The sequence below is a fragment of the Coptis chinensis genome, chromosome 2, assembly GCF_015680905.1.
Source record: "Coptis chinensis isolate HL-2020 chromosome 2, ASM1568090v1, whole genome shotgun sequence".
Lineage (NCBI taxonomy): Eukaryota > Viridiplantae > Streptophyta > Magnoliopsida > Ranunculales > Ranunculaceae > Coptis > Coptis chinensis.
The window spans coordinates 76,434,356-76,449,416 of record NC_141457.1 but is presented as its reverse complement, the minus strand read 5'-3'; the positions used below and the strand labels follow the sequence as shown (position 1 = coordinate 76,449,416).

At 35.5% G+C, this 15,061-nt stretch overlaps 2 long non-coding RNA genes across 5 annotated transcripts; both read right to left on the bottom strand.

Moving 5' to 3' along the window:
• Positions 1–513: 513 nt before the first annotated feature.
• On the bottom strand, positions 514–7,626 carry LOC147517909 (uncharacterized). Of its 4 annotated transcripts, none has more exons than XR_015211612.1 (7): positions 7,175–7,626; positions 6,178–6,218; positions 5,324–5,383; positions 4,334–4,382; positions 4,125–4,234; positions 1,760–1,882; positions 514–738 (listed from the first exon to the last, which is right to left on the bottom strand). It is a non-coding gene; the product is annotated as an uncharacterized LOC147517909 (long non-coding RNA). The 4 variants fall into 4 exon arrangements; XR_015211611.1 differs by having other exon boundaries at positions 6,856–7,623; XR_015211613.1 differs by lacking the exon at positions 7,175–7,626 and adding an exon at positions 6,800–7,084.
• Positions 7,627–12,235: 4,609 nt separating this feature from the next.
• LOC147517908 (uncharacterized) lies at positions 12,236–12,866 on the bottom strand. The gene is made up of 2 exons (XR_015213960.1): positions 12,737–12,866; positions 12,236–12,590 (listed from the first exon to the last, which is right to left on the bottom strand). It is a non-coding gene; the product is annotated as an uncharacterized LOC147517908 (long non-coding RNA).
• Positions 12,867–15,061: the final 2,195 nt, after the last annotated feature.

Here is a 15,061-nt window from a genome sequence, read left to right as displayed (position 1 = left end):
ACCCGTTCAGGTACGAAATCTAGTATTAGACAAAACGAACGGCTCCTAGCATGTTATTGGAATTTCTGTGCTTGAAATGGTATGTTTGAATACTTGTTCTGTTTCCGCCATGAAATCAAACTGTCAACAATTTTTGGCATACGTTTCAATTGGGGAAAACCCTTCCAAACCATCTTCTCTTTTACAGTTTTACTGACATGTTTATCTTTTGCATGGAAAAAAGAGTCGAAAATGGATGTTTGGAGTCTTCTGAAACTATTTCCATTTGATATGAGAAAGAAAATTTAGTAGATATCACTTTTGGGATTCAAACATCGATTTATCTATTTTGCTGTTGGAGGCATGTTGCTTTTTTTTCCAATAACATTTGCAGGCAGTTTGCAAGGTAGGGTTTACAGCAGGCCTTGGACTATACCAGCAATTGTTATATGCAACAACATCTAATGCAACACCCACAGCATTACCTTTTACTCTTGACAAGTAATAGGTCACTACATTATCACGTCATCAAAAGGACAGGGAAGTGCATTTCCACTAATAAACACTGAAATATTCTCCAAAAAAAACAGATTAAAAACTGAACAATAAATAATTACGAACAACATACAATAACATTTAAGTATGGCTTAGAATCCGATAGTAGAGTGAAAATTATAACTCAAGCTGGATTTCAGAGGTCCCAGTACTTAGGTCTTTCCTGCAAGTCAGGCTACAAGTCGGGATGAAAACGTGTTTTCCCTGCACCAAGCAAACACATATTTATTGGAGGTCTACAGTAACATAGAAAGCTTGGCGAGAACACAGATAAAAAGAGAGATTTAAAAGGTACATTAAAGAATAAAAAAAAACTTGCAAAAAAGAAAAAGGCATACTAACTTAACTTATAACAAGCGACTGAATAAAGGACAAGAATTTCACATGGAATTTCCATCGCTTTCTTCTACACTCCCACTTCCATACTCGGATATCGTAAATATGACATTACTTTACAGTCTATAAAAAGTTATCCCTAGAATTAGCAGTACATAACTCAGTTTGTACTCATGCATGTACCATTATTAAAATCACACGATGACATTTAATCTTCTGGATTTACTAAGTCCTAGTTTTATCCCTAAAAGGTAAGTGTGTTAGTTTTTCTAGTCCCAATGTATTGTGGTGTCTTTTAAAGTATTCTCACTGTGTGTGACGATCTTCCGATCTTCACGACACCTCTTTGTTTCTGTTCCACTTAAGTGAACCACCGCCCCCCATCAATCAATATCTTCCCCTTCCTTGAAGTCATCTTCCCCTGAGTACTCTTATGTCTAATTTAGCTTCAGCATCATACAAGGTTACTCTCAAAAGAGCCATTTTCTTTGAAGTTTAATTAGGATTTGCAATAGAGCTTATAGTTTGGGAGGATGACCTCCACAAATAGGATTCAATGTTCAAAAAGAAGAATGAATAATCCCCTAGTAAGCCAATAAAAGGGGTACATCTGATTTCCACAACAATGCTACTTGAAATATTTAAATACGCAGCACCAATAAAAATTCCGGTTTAACTAGATTATTTGACATATTTGACAAGTGGTCTAAACCCGTCCTAAATTGCAACTAGAGTAACTTACCAATAAAAAACAAGTTACATCAATATATTTTAAATGCTATTCGCGCTTATCAAAAAGCTTATCTTCAGTGTTAACTTGAAATTACCCAAAAACAAAACAATAAAATGAAAACAATAAAAAAAAACATTGTAACCAAGTGAAACTTACATTCGCATAAAGTCCCCCGCGCAAGCCATACTTCAGCCAGGGACAACTTTTTTGCTTAGGATCTAAATCCAGGATCAATGTAGGGTTGTAGTCCGTAGGCCAACGAATGTTCAATGTGGCATCCTGTTTAGATAAAAGAACATTAGCAAATTTGGAAAAAGGAAACCTTCGCCAATTTGTTGTTGTTGTTTTTTCCCCGAAAAGGATAAGACACTTGAATCATTCGCCAATAGCTAATTCTTCAAGACCAAAATCTCCCCTAAACACCGTCATACCAAAGTACAGAAAAAGGAAATATAAAAAAAAGTCTAAAAACATATGACAAAATAACAACAAATACAAGTCGAAAGAAAAAAATCAAAGGACCCTAGCACGATTCCCTAGTCCGCCACCAGTCCACCGAACCAGCCTAGTAATGTTCTTCACCGGTCTTTTCCTTTTACAATTGTTTGATTCTTTTCCACAACTTCCCTTTTCTTAGCAGGGCTCTTTGACAAATTTGTTGTTTGTCCAAGGCTTTATCAAAAAGTCAGATGGCAAAAAGAAGGAAAATCTTCATTGTGGAAATAAATAAAGGTTATAAAGCTATCTTTTTATTTCTGGGAAAACAAAACTTTGTTAGGTATCAAGTCAACCCAGGTTAAGCTAACCTACCAAAACGAAATATTGTAGTTCACCGTAACATGTCAATTCCACTGATATACAAAACAACAAGAAGAAAAACCACATTTCCCTAAACAAAATAAACAAATATTCTACAGTACCTATATTTAATATCTACACTGAGGTGCCCCCTTCCCACCGCCACCACAAAAATCTTTTTCTATCATTTTATTTTTTGTTCTATTTTATTAACTTTACTTTTTATTTTTATTTTTATTTTCTTTTCCGGTTAGGTTCATTTACTCTTTTGTTTACACGAAAGTTCATATCACCCACCTAGAAACTTTGTACGTGATTAATTTTTTCGTGGATAAGCTCTCCTGACCACATTGATTACTTCCACCAGAAATCAGAGAAATCTAAAATTTCTAAACATATCAAAGCTAGGGGTGTTCAGCAAAAACCGGAAACCGAAAAACCGAACCGAACCGGCTGGTTTTGTCGGTTTTTTACAGACTCGGTTCGGTTCTCAGTTCCTAAAAGTAAAAACCGTAGGAGTCAGTGCGGTTTTCAGTTTCATGCCTCGGTTAACCGGTGCCAACCGAACCGAACTGAAATTTATGCTTAACCTAAAACATACGGCTGGATCTTAGAATTCTATCTTGGAATTTATTGTGACCATTGATCTTAAAAAATAGCCAAACCTACTCTCACCAACTCCAATCTCATCTCTCCAGCCGCCGTCTCTCTCCCACTCTCTCACATTATCATCTCTTTTCCCTACTTTCTCTCAAACAATTAAACCAACCACCTCTAATCTCTCTAGCAATCTTCTTCTCTATTTTTTTTTATCTATTTTCTATGGGTCGTCCTCCTCATTTCACGTTTGGGAAAGAAGAATCACAAAATGGTTTAGATGGAAACAAGTAAAACGAAGAAACAAAAAGCTAGATCTACAATTTTAACTTACAAAATTGGTTGTCTTACCTTTGTTTTTTCCTAATCTAATCTCTTTTTTTTTTTTTTTGTGTGAATTAAATGATAAAATCAAGAGTTTAAATCTATTTAGTTGTAAACAATTGATAAAGATTCAAATTTGGATCACTTTCCTTCTTGATTTTTGGATCTGTTGGTTTGACAAATTTAACTTTCAATACAAAGGTGCAAACCGATAAGGCGAACCGAACCGAACCGAGCTGTAAAATCGGTTCTGTTTAAATTCGGATTCTCAACTACTACGGTTCGGTTTCGGTTCTAATTGTTGAAAACCGACTATCTCGGTTCAGCTCGTAATTTGACCATGAACCGGACCGTGAACACCCCTAATCAAAGCTGGTGAAAAATGTGCACTGTCCATTTTTAAAAGTTCGTTTTGGAGAGCTGAAATTTCTAAATGAACTGTTCTTTTGCGGAGACAGTCACTATGAGGAGATCATATCCAAACAATTTACCTTCTATGTAAATCGAAAAGAGTAAAAGAAACCTAACCATACCCGTACATATACATAAACATATACACTACGTGTCATCGTATCAATAAAAATCCAGTTGTTAACTTTTCTTCGTATGGGACCTAGAAACACGTTTTTTTAGCGTGTCATAATATCCCTCCCCATATATACCTAATCCAAAAGAAGAGAAAAGAACAGGCCACATTCAAATCATAGAAATAAGAACACAATAAAATTAAGCAGTTTCATTGGTTAGAGATTACACCAACAACAATGAAATGTTCACCACAAAAATGGGATATCAAGATCACCTCGAAGACTATGCCATCTTCTCTGACTGCTTCAATTGCATCTCTAGGAGATTTGAATTCAACAATAGCAAAATTCTTCTCTTCATTAATGTACACATCGACTACAACGCCTACAAGTACAGATGGAAAAATGAAATTAGTACGGAACTGGTAATAGGAGAGTAGGGAATTACACACTATACATTTTGACTTTAAGGTGCGAACAAGACCTGATTCACTAGGATCTCTGAGTAAATCATTAAAGAACCTTGCAATTGCCTGTTTCAGAGGTACAAAGCAGTTAGAACATGAAAAGATTGAATATCAATGACTTGAAATAGAAATTTATTACTGTATGTAATAGATATATATCCCTTACTTTTTTCATACTTAACTGTAAGTTAAACACTGTCAAATAATTAAGACAAATTTTCTTACATCTATCCTTCACATATATCCTCATCAAAAGCGAGCTGCAAAATTGAGGTTCTTACAACAATCCTTCAAATAAATCTTTATAAAATATCATCCCTTCATTATATATAGTTATATACACTTTGGAAATGGATTATATTGGGTGGCACTCATATTCCTCCCGCATTATATATACCTATCTATCCATCCATGAAGGATCAGACACCTTAAAGGGACACCCCTATCCAAATGAACTCCGCACCACGGAGACATCCTTAAATAAAATCAGTTCCTCTAGTTATGCTAAAAGTGGTCAAAGTTTATGATTTATTAAACAGTCTAAATGGTTGTCCACTCTAAGCATGAAAAGTAAATCCCTTACAGACTTGATGGCAGTGTTTATTTAAGCTTAGAGCAATTCTTAGAGGGCGCCCTCACAAAAAATCATGTGAGCGTGCATCATCACTTAGCCGTTTTGCATTGTAACGTGTCCAGCATGTATCTCAAAAACTAGTAATAGTAAAATTAAATTTTAATCTAGTAATAGATATCATAAAAAAAAAGGCGGCGGTATTGACACCCCATAAAATGGGACTAGCACTCTTTGGATGATATAGGTCACCAAATAAGTTGTTCAAGACACTAAATAAGATGCGTCAAGACACTATATAACATCCAAAATGGGTGCTAGTCCTATTTTATGGGGTGCCAATACCGCGGCCCAAAAAAAAAATGGTTAACTGAAAAACATTTCCACTTGTTTAATTGAAGAAAAACAACGAACAAATATAAGATGAAAGCAGCACCTGCTTGTCTGTCTTGTTCGGAAGGCCTCCAACGTATACTCAATGCACATGTCTTGTATCCTATAAAGAGAAGGTAAACACTCTTTAATAAAACAAACACCATGATGGATGGTTCGACAGCTCGTGCTGCCAACACACAAACGACAACAGAACCCTGTTTTCTTTCTTCTTCTTCTTTTGGTAAGTTCCACTGTTATTTCATTAAATAAGAAGCAATGTATGATAAAAAAAAATGTTCTTTTTGTTTCTTTTTTTCCGGATAAGTTATATTTTTCCTATGTAACATGGACACTTCATATTCTTAAAAAAATCCGTGACCGACACACGGACACACAAACACTTGTCAGACACACAAACATGTTACGCATACGATTTCAAACTAGGATTTCTTTTAAAAACCTAAAAGACTAGGAACATAAATTATTAACATAGCTACAACTCCAAGATATGCCACTTTCATAGATAAATTATTTGTAAGGAGGCACTATTTAAGGTCTTGAACCCAACAAAAGTGAGTGTCTTCTTGTTGATTAGTTGTGTCCCCGTGTCCTATGTCTTATAGGTCTACGTGTCTGACACTATATCTGTGTCGCACACTGACACGCGTACCATGTCTATGTGACTTAGTTCTTCTTTTTTTTTTCTGAAAACTACTTCAAGTCAAGTGACCCCAGAGACAACATCAATGTCACCATACTTAGCTAGCCCATAAGATCCCTTGAGATGCTCTTTTCACCTCACCACTGTTTCAATACCTACCAAACATTGAACTATAAAAAGCAATTGCAAATTCCACAAACAAACAGTTTAAGAAGAGACACAACAAGAAGACCAAATCTTTATGTGATATGCACCTCTGTTTTTCCATTGGTTCCTGCAATTGCGTGTTCCAGTCCTGCAAGTAATTGGAAGATGAACATCAGAGAGCTATTCTACTGATACGTGTTCTAATTAAACATTGGGCATCCACAAACTAACAATTATTAAATACGTTTTTGGTTATTTGTTTACGCAGGAGAAATAAACATAGGAGAATAAAGATAGAGGTGGGGTTGCAAGTAGGAGAAGAATTTGAAATTTGAAATCCCAGTAAAATGGAAACAGTCTGTCTGAGTTGAAAGCAAATGAACCGGGCAGATAAATAAACTGATCCAGTCATTGATTAGATGGACCCAAAGAGGGCATAATATTTTGCAACCAAAACAACGGCACAAAACACCAGAAGCAACGTACCCAATAACATAACAACTGTACTCAAAATCTGTACACGCTGAATTCCACAATTTTTGTTTTCTATATTAATGCTGTTTTTCCTTTTCCCCCTTATTCATTTTTTTTTCACACAAAAATAGTTCTCTGGTAACAATAAACAACAACAACAAAATACAACCTGATCTATCAAAACCACTTATATATTTTCTAATGACAAATTTGCAACAACTGTTACATATTAGTAATGGCAAACAAAAAAGGTACCTAAAAAAGAAGAAACAACAACAGCCACATAATCCACAAAGGAGGTGCACACAAACCTTGAATAACAGAAGTAACCAGTGGAACCTGTTTTATGTAGGATCTGGGCTACCACGAGGATATCCCTATAGGGATGAGTGTTCCGAGACCGTTGGATCTCGGATCTAACGGTGCGAAAACCAAAAACAAAAAGGAAGAGAGAGAATATGGGTTTGTTTTTTATTTTCGGACCGTTAGATCCGAGATCCAACGGTTTCGGCTGGCGTTCCTATGAAGATATCCTCGGGATAGAGGAACTCATGTAGAGAGAAATATGAATAAAGTGTAAGTAGAAATTCAGAAACAATTAAAATTTTAAAAGCGTTGGCTGCACATGACCTATTATTGAAGTCTCAAGGATTTCTACTATTGTGATCCCAAGTCCCAATGCTTCTGTTGAGGGGTTTCCTCAATGTGGCAGACTGCATCGGCGTGTAGTTGCTTATCAAGTTTGAAGCATGACAAAGGTGACAAAGGAAAATTTCCTTTGCAAGCTTTGAACATTAAACAGCTCCGAATCTAATGATATCTGGACTATCCAAGCGAGTCCAACACTTAGCTTGTGGTTGGGACTGCCATCTAGCTAGTAATTTTGTTTTTTTCCTTATTGAAAAGTAAAAATCTGGCACGTCATGCCCAAGACTGGCAAGATAGTCATGACTGGATATCGTCTGCCAGGCAGATACAGATGATGACTCGGGATCTTTGTTTTTGTTCTTCATATTTGAGGAGACAGAAGTTCAGCTCAAATGGAAAATTTAGTACAGACAATTTTTATCTACCAAACCAATAGAGCAGCACTGATTTATAGATAAACTTAATTCAATGTAATTTCTCAATCAGATTTTAGCTTATCCATGGGCCAAAAAACCCGCCCCGTACTGTTGCCAAAAAACCCATCCGAGTGGAGTGCCGTACGACTTCAGAGTAAACCAACGAACTCGTTATGACCAAATTTCGGGTGTTTTTTGGACTTTTTTTATTTTCTTAATTGTCACACATCGGCGAGGCCGAGTAGTCTGGATTAGTTAATAAAGGTTTCAAGTGAACAGTACAATAAGGTGGTGAAGGAAGAGAGGGAAATGATGTTAGCGTTGTAGGGACGAGAGTGCCCACCCGGCGGTGCCCCTCCCCTTAGCCACTTTTTAATTTTAAAGTTGACTGGTCAATATTGTTCTTTCTCAATTATTTTTGCGCTTTTGGCGAATACTGAATGTACCCATTTTATGAATGCTAAATGTTGGAGGTTGAATTCTTAAAACTCTAAGAATATGTTCATTTACTATTGACCATAGTAGAATATATCGCGATATTTGGAGATATCTATTCAGATTTCAGAAAAAGATATATAAATATCACGATATGTTAAGAGATATATACGACTACAAATATCAGTGATATTTTGACGATATTTGCAATATTTGTGATATTTTGAGATATTTTACGATATTTAATGATATTTTGTATATATAACAATTTTATTTAATATTTACCATTATATTTTAAATACATATAAATAATGTATCATGATATATAAAAAAATATTCACAATATCTATGATATTTGTCGATATTTTAGATATATCTACGATATTTGTATATGAAACAATGTCAAATATCCCCAAAGAGAGGGATATATCCACGATACATATCCAGAAATTGAGTATCGATAAATACCCATATCCTGATATTTTGTACTATGCTATCGACTATGAATGCTAAATATAAATCTTATGGACCATTTTACCCTTGTTATCATCTATTCTCTTTTCTTAATGATTTTATTGTTCTTATTAAAATCTTGATTCAAATATATACAAAATTAAAAATAATAGTAAATTGAAATATTGTTTGAGCAACTCCAATGTGCATGGTTTATGAGAAATGATAATTAAGCATAGAAAAATTGGATGTCTTAATTATATTTACCTTTAAACCATGTTACCGCTTGACATCCTAAGATTTTCTAAGAAAAAAATAGGCAAAAAGGAAAGACAGCAAAGTGTCTATAATACCCCGTTTTTTTATTTTCCTAGAATAATAATAATAATAATAATAGATAAAGCAAAAATATATGATAACTATCAGCTTATTAGGGATAAAAGTCCCGTAAATAAAAAGAAGTTTCAACCCTTGTTTTTGGGGAGGTTTTAAAAAAAAAAAAAAAAAAAAACAAAAAACAAAGGGAGTATTCTCACGTAGAGTTTTTGAGGGAAAAACACAGCGAGAGTTTTAGAAAAAAAAAAGGGAGTTTTACTGAAAGAAGAAAAGGTTTTGAACAAGGAAGATCGTCTTTTTCGCGCGACAGTTGACTTCAGTCTTTCGGTGTTGTTCCGCTTTTGGAAAGCTGTTCGGTTTATAAACTGTGAGTAGATATATTATGTTTTGATAAAGTTCTCATTGTTTACTGTAGATTTCATAAGGATGAAACCAATATGATTTTTACTGTTCATATACTGTTGTATGAGTCTGTTTTAGACTGTATACTTTTTAGTGTTAACTACGTATACAATTATGAATAACCGTCTGTCTCAGGAAAAAACTTAAAATGAGGGGTTTTAGAATCGATGATGGCTACTGTAAAAACAGTGGTCGACTTAAGTATTGGCTACACGTTTTCGCCAAAAGACCAAATTGTCATGGATTGTTATATTGTTGTTGTACTGTTGTGGTGTGGGTTGTTTGTTTTGATTTGGTTGATGCCGGGGTTTTAGAATCGGTGATTGGGTGTGCTATTGAAGCTCCGGAGGAGCAGTAATGACGTCCAAACAAAAAAAAACCAAATCGTCATGATTTTGTTGTGTTTGAATAAATTTGTTTTGTTGGTTTTGTTGTAGGTTAATTTCGGTTAGTTGGAGAGTTGATTTCGTAGTGGGTTGGGGCTGTTGAAGCTCCAGAGAAGCCATTAATGGCGTCGATCCCGATTTACCCAGTATAAGGGAATTGAGATTGGTTGGTATATGTATGTAGGGTTTTTAAAAAAGAAGCAAACCGCTAGGTTGAAAAGTGGTGGCGAGTGGTGGCTGGCGGTGGTTGACTGGTGGTGGAGACGTTGGAGAGTGTGAGAGGGGAAGATGAACAATGATTTTTTATGTGGGCTTGGGCCGAACTAAAAAATGTGGGCTTGGGTGTTTAATTTTTGAAATTTCTTTTTGGCCTTAAGTTTTTGACTTTGGGCTTTTGGGTTAGAGGAGTTTGGGGCTAGTTGACTGTTGTTGACTTTTGGCAGGTTGACTTTGACTGTTGACCAGGGTTGACTTTGACAAGTTGACCCAGTTTGACTTTTAACTCGGATTATGATTCGGTCTATTAGGATAGGTCTAGGGCTATTAGCATGCTTGGCTAAGACCTTTATATATACATGTGTACGTGTATTAACTACTATGTGATATTTCAGTTTTATATACGACGCTATGACACTTAGACATCCATGTAATTAATAACGCGTAAACAAAAAATACAAGAAACAAGATACTCCTTCGTTCTCTGAAATAATATATGCAATAAAGTTCAATAATGCGTAAACAAATTTACCGCACTCTTTTAGAACTATCTACGCCTCAAGTTTTGGAAATGAGTTTTATGACTGATGATGTCATATGTTAGGTAGGTATTTATTGAATGTGCCATAAATGACCCGTTAGAGTTATAAATGGGTATTCATTGAATGTGCCATGAATGACCCGGGTATTCATTGAATGTGCCATGAATGACCAGAATGTTTAGACTGCCCTAGAGAGGAACTAAGGTATTCGCCTTACGGGTTAGTTGTATTCCTTGAGTGTACGGGAATGTAAGATTGGGTATTCCTTGAATGTGGCGGGAATGACCCAGGGCATTCATTGAATGTGCCATGAATGACCCGTTAGTGATATGATAGGTATTCCTTGAATGTGGCGGGAATGACCTAAGGTATTCATTGAATATGTCGTGAATGACCTGAGTTTTTGTGCTCGAAGAGGCTGTGAAATATGTGTATGAAAACCCAGAGATGGCTATGATATCGTGGTATTCGGTGGGAGAGAGGCACACAGAAATGTGTGATTTGGCAAATGTGTGGAGTGCAAATTGTGGAGTAGGTACTAAAGGGTGGGTGTATAAGAAAAGAAATTGATTAATTGATAAGAGAAATTGATTTGATTATGAGAAAAGAAATTGATTAATTGATAAGAGAAATTGATTTGATTATGAGAGTGTGTTTGGGCTTACATTTGAATACCTATAGGATATCTACATATGTTATATAAAATTTCTAACTTTCTTTTGCAGGAGGGTAGGACTTAATAATATTTTGTGCAGGGACGCGGTCCTACCCTTATACAGCAGTGGATATCGGTAAGTTTTAATTCAATTATTAGTTATTAAAGCAAGTTATTATAACGAGTTAATAAGATGGGAGTCTTGCTTGGGAAGAAACTATGTCGGTTGAAATGACGGAACTACCTGTCTTCCAAGCTGAGAATGATTATATTATGATATATTTAAAGTGTTAGTTGGATAAGTAAAGATTGGAAATGTTTATATGTGGTTAGTCTACTCATACCAGCAAATTCCATTTTGCTGACCCATGTTTGCTTTGTTTTGGCAATGTGGGTGTGTTCTTGAGAACATAGGTGGAAGGCAGTGGAACCGCGGTGTGTGATTTGGATTCTTGCCTGGAGCAGTCCGTTAGTTCTTTTATTAGGTCTGATTCTTATTGGAAGGATGTAATAACGTAGTTTACTTTTTAGCATGACATGAGAACATGGTAGTGAGGAATTTTATTCAGAGAGTTTGTTTGATGTTTTATTTGGACGGAAGATAGTTTAAATAAAGTGATGGTGGAAAAATTATGGGGATTATGCAGGTTAAGTTGATTCTTTTATGATATGGCTGTTAGGGTTCTGTATGTGTTGTATCCACCCCGTCATAGTCTGGGTTTTTAAACAAGGGAACATAATTATGTTTGAGATATTTATATTTCAAATGTTCACTTTGTTATTGTTTACAAATTCGGGCAATGACAGTGTCCCTTGCTTAGCACTTTTAGTTACAAAGTGAACTTTGTTTGTGAAAGTGCTTCAATCTTTTATATACTCTCTCTCTCTCAATTAATTACTAGTTTCTCTTGTTTTAAATCTGAGATGGGGTAATTATAGATGTCGACTATTGGTGGACGTTGAAGAAAACTTTGACTTTTCAATTCAAAGTTGGAGAGACATATGTGAGGGCAAAAAGGGAACCGTACTTCAACATCTCTAATTTCAGCATTCAGCGAGACCTTAGATGCGGAATGCTGAAGACACTTTTAGCTACTGATCACTGAAACAACTTAAAAAAACAAACAACTTTTACACCTCTTAATGCTTAAAACTTATGATTCAGAAGCTCTGAATGCTGAAAAGTCAAAAAACAAACAACATTGGTGTTTCTCATTGAATTTTATGTCTTCCTTATAAAACAGTAGCCACACAAACTATGAGGAAGATTAGATGTGCTTACATTTCTACACAATCAATTATTTCAAAAGCATTTTCAAGACTATAAGAATCGCGACTTTCAACGACGGCATGCAAGATACCATTTCTTTCCTCGACATGAAAGTTCAAACATACTAGAGGAAGAGTACCCGTATATTCGCCTTGAGTCCTTATGAGGCATAGCTTTTGGTTCCCCAAATGAAAGAGAAAAACGGATAAATCCTTATCCTCTTTCTCAGGATCTATGTGCCTTCTTGCTTCCTCTAAGCCTGCAGAATGGTGCTTTTTTTGTATCACCTATACTAAGAAACTTTGACTCAGTAGGAAGTTTTGACATACTCCGGGAGAATAATTTCGATGCCACATTCGACCAAATTTGCTACTAGTAGCTGAAATGAAACTATTACTATTACTACTAGCAGTAGGGGGAGTGATTGTCATACCAATATAATTGATTGTTACCATGCCCTCCTTTTACACCTAAGCAAAGTGTTGTTGTCTCATCTTCTTTTTCCCTCCTCCAGAGACTAAGCCAACGCTTTTGCTCTTGATTGCAATATCAGTTCGTATTTAAGTCCTTAACATTAGCCCTTAAGTTTGAAAGTGTACATAGTAAAAAAAAATGGTGAAGGAAGGGTTTTTGGGGGTTTTGGGTCACAGTGAGGAACAATACGACAGTCATTCACGTGCCATTTGTCCATTGTTGAGTGTTGATTTGGTTTTACCTGATTATGATCTCGATGATTTTGAAATCTTCCAATCCGAAAAATCAGAAGGCAAGAAAACTCAAAAAGATAGTTTCTATCCAGTATATATATTGCTGAAAGTACATACTTATTTTAAGTTAAAATAAGAACGAAAGTAAAACCTTACCTAGAAAATGAATTCAAATCTAATTTTTTGTGGATATCATTTACTCACCATTAACATCATCTCTACAAAATTTTGACTTATTTAGAAATCTCTAACTTAGGCAAAAGATGATTGCAAAAACACTAATTTATGGACCGTTAGATTTCTTTTTAAAGATGACAACAATTTTTAGATAGGTTAGAGGTTTCCAAATGACCTCAAATTTCGTGGAGATGATCTTTATAGTATGTAGGTAATACCCACAAAACATTAGAGTTGAATTCATTTTCTAGGTGATGTTTTAGTTACGTACCTATTTTAACTTTAAAATAAGTATGTATTTATAAGATCGGGCTATATATATATATACTAGCTTCTGAACCCGTCCTACGAACAGGTGCCGTTATATATTAAATTATTCTAAAATATATTAGCAACTATACAGCGTGATGAGATATGAAAATTATATTAATCACTCATTCAAATTTCTTGCATCACTCTCTATAAAAAGAAAACACCAAACCTTGATAAAACCCATCGACTTCTTTTTGTTGTTGGGTTTAATAATAAAAGTTTGATTGAAGTTTTGTGAGAATGCCCAATGTGGCGAAGATAATATTTAAACTACTTGAATAGCAAGACATTCCCAATCATAATAAAAGAATTATGATAAACACTACTTAAAATGCAAAATTATATTTGTTGAGACATTTTATTCCCCCTACATATAATAAAAATATGTTTCAGGGTTATTAATTCAATGCATTTGCATCAAGTTTATGATTTTCCATTAATTATTCTTTAAAGTTAGTTCAATGTAGTTCAATGCAATTGCATCAACTTTATGATTTCCCGTTAGTTATTCATTAAGGTTAATTCAGTATAGTTGCATCCAGTTTTCGATGTTTCATTAATTAGTCTTTGAGATTAGTTCATTGCATTTTCATCCAAGTTCCTGCAAAGGTTCTATTTGGTTAACCTTACAAATGTAGGCAATAATTGGAGAGAAAGGTATTTGTGGGATTGAATTGACCGAGTTCGTTTAGACGAACTGCCTACGTATCAAGTTCTCTCTGCTGGGGGAAACTTGAATCAGGTCAGACATAGTTTCTCATCCTCTTTATATAGGCAAGGTGCCCACGCCTCTTGCTTTCAGGTCAGATCTAGGTCTTCAGGTCACTTGCGAGCCTTGATGGCGAGTTAAGGACATTTATTGTTAAGCGTGCCTGAAGTCTAGGTTTTGATGGCTGTAGTAAAGACATACGTTACGAGCCGCTGTGGATGAGAGGATTGAGCGCTATGGAGGTCACTTCTGGGTGAGATCGTTTACTCGACTCGAGCCACTTAGGTGAGAGCTCGCAGGACGAGTATGTGAGATCGGTTTCTTGCCTGAGTCGAGTCACTATGAAGCAAGCTCTAAGGATGAGGATATAAGGTCGGTTGGTAGCTCTGTATATGCTGGACACGTGTGCGATATTCATTGGATGTGAATATTACTCCCTCACACAACCCCATCTCAGTAGGTCATTTTTTTTTTGCGAAGGAGCGACTTGCTGAGAGAGAACGATAGCATATGTTTAACACATGTGAGGATGCGAATAGGTGTAATGAGAAATTCCAACTGCCTCGTTTTGTGGAATTCAAAAAGACGCTATAAAAGGTGACGTGTCGTCTAGGGTTTGAGTGCAATCATAACTTGCCTTGGGAACTGGAAGGTTTTTTTCACAAAAATGCTGCTGGTGAACTGAAGAGCCACCGTTCCCTCATTTTTCAGAACCTTGCAAAGGTTTTAGAGTACCAAGTTAGTTTCTCTGCCATTTTTGTTTCTCCTGCTTTTTGTTTGTTCTCTCTTAGTAGTCCTATGTAGGTCTTTGATCGTAAGAAAAAAAAACAACCCAAAAACATGTCTGATTCAG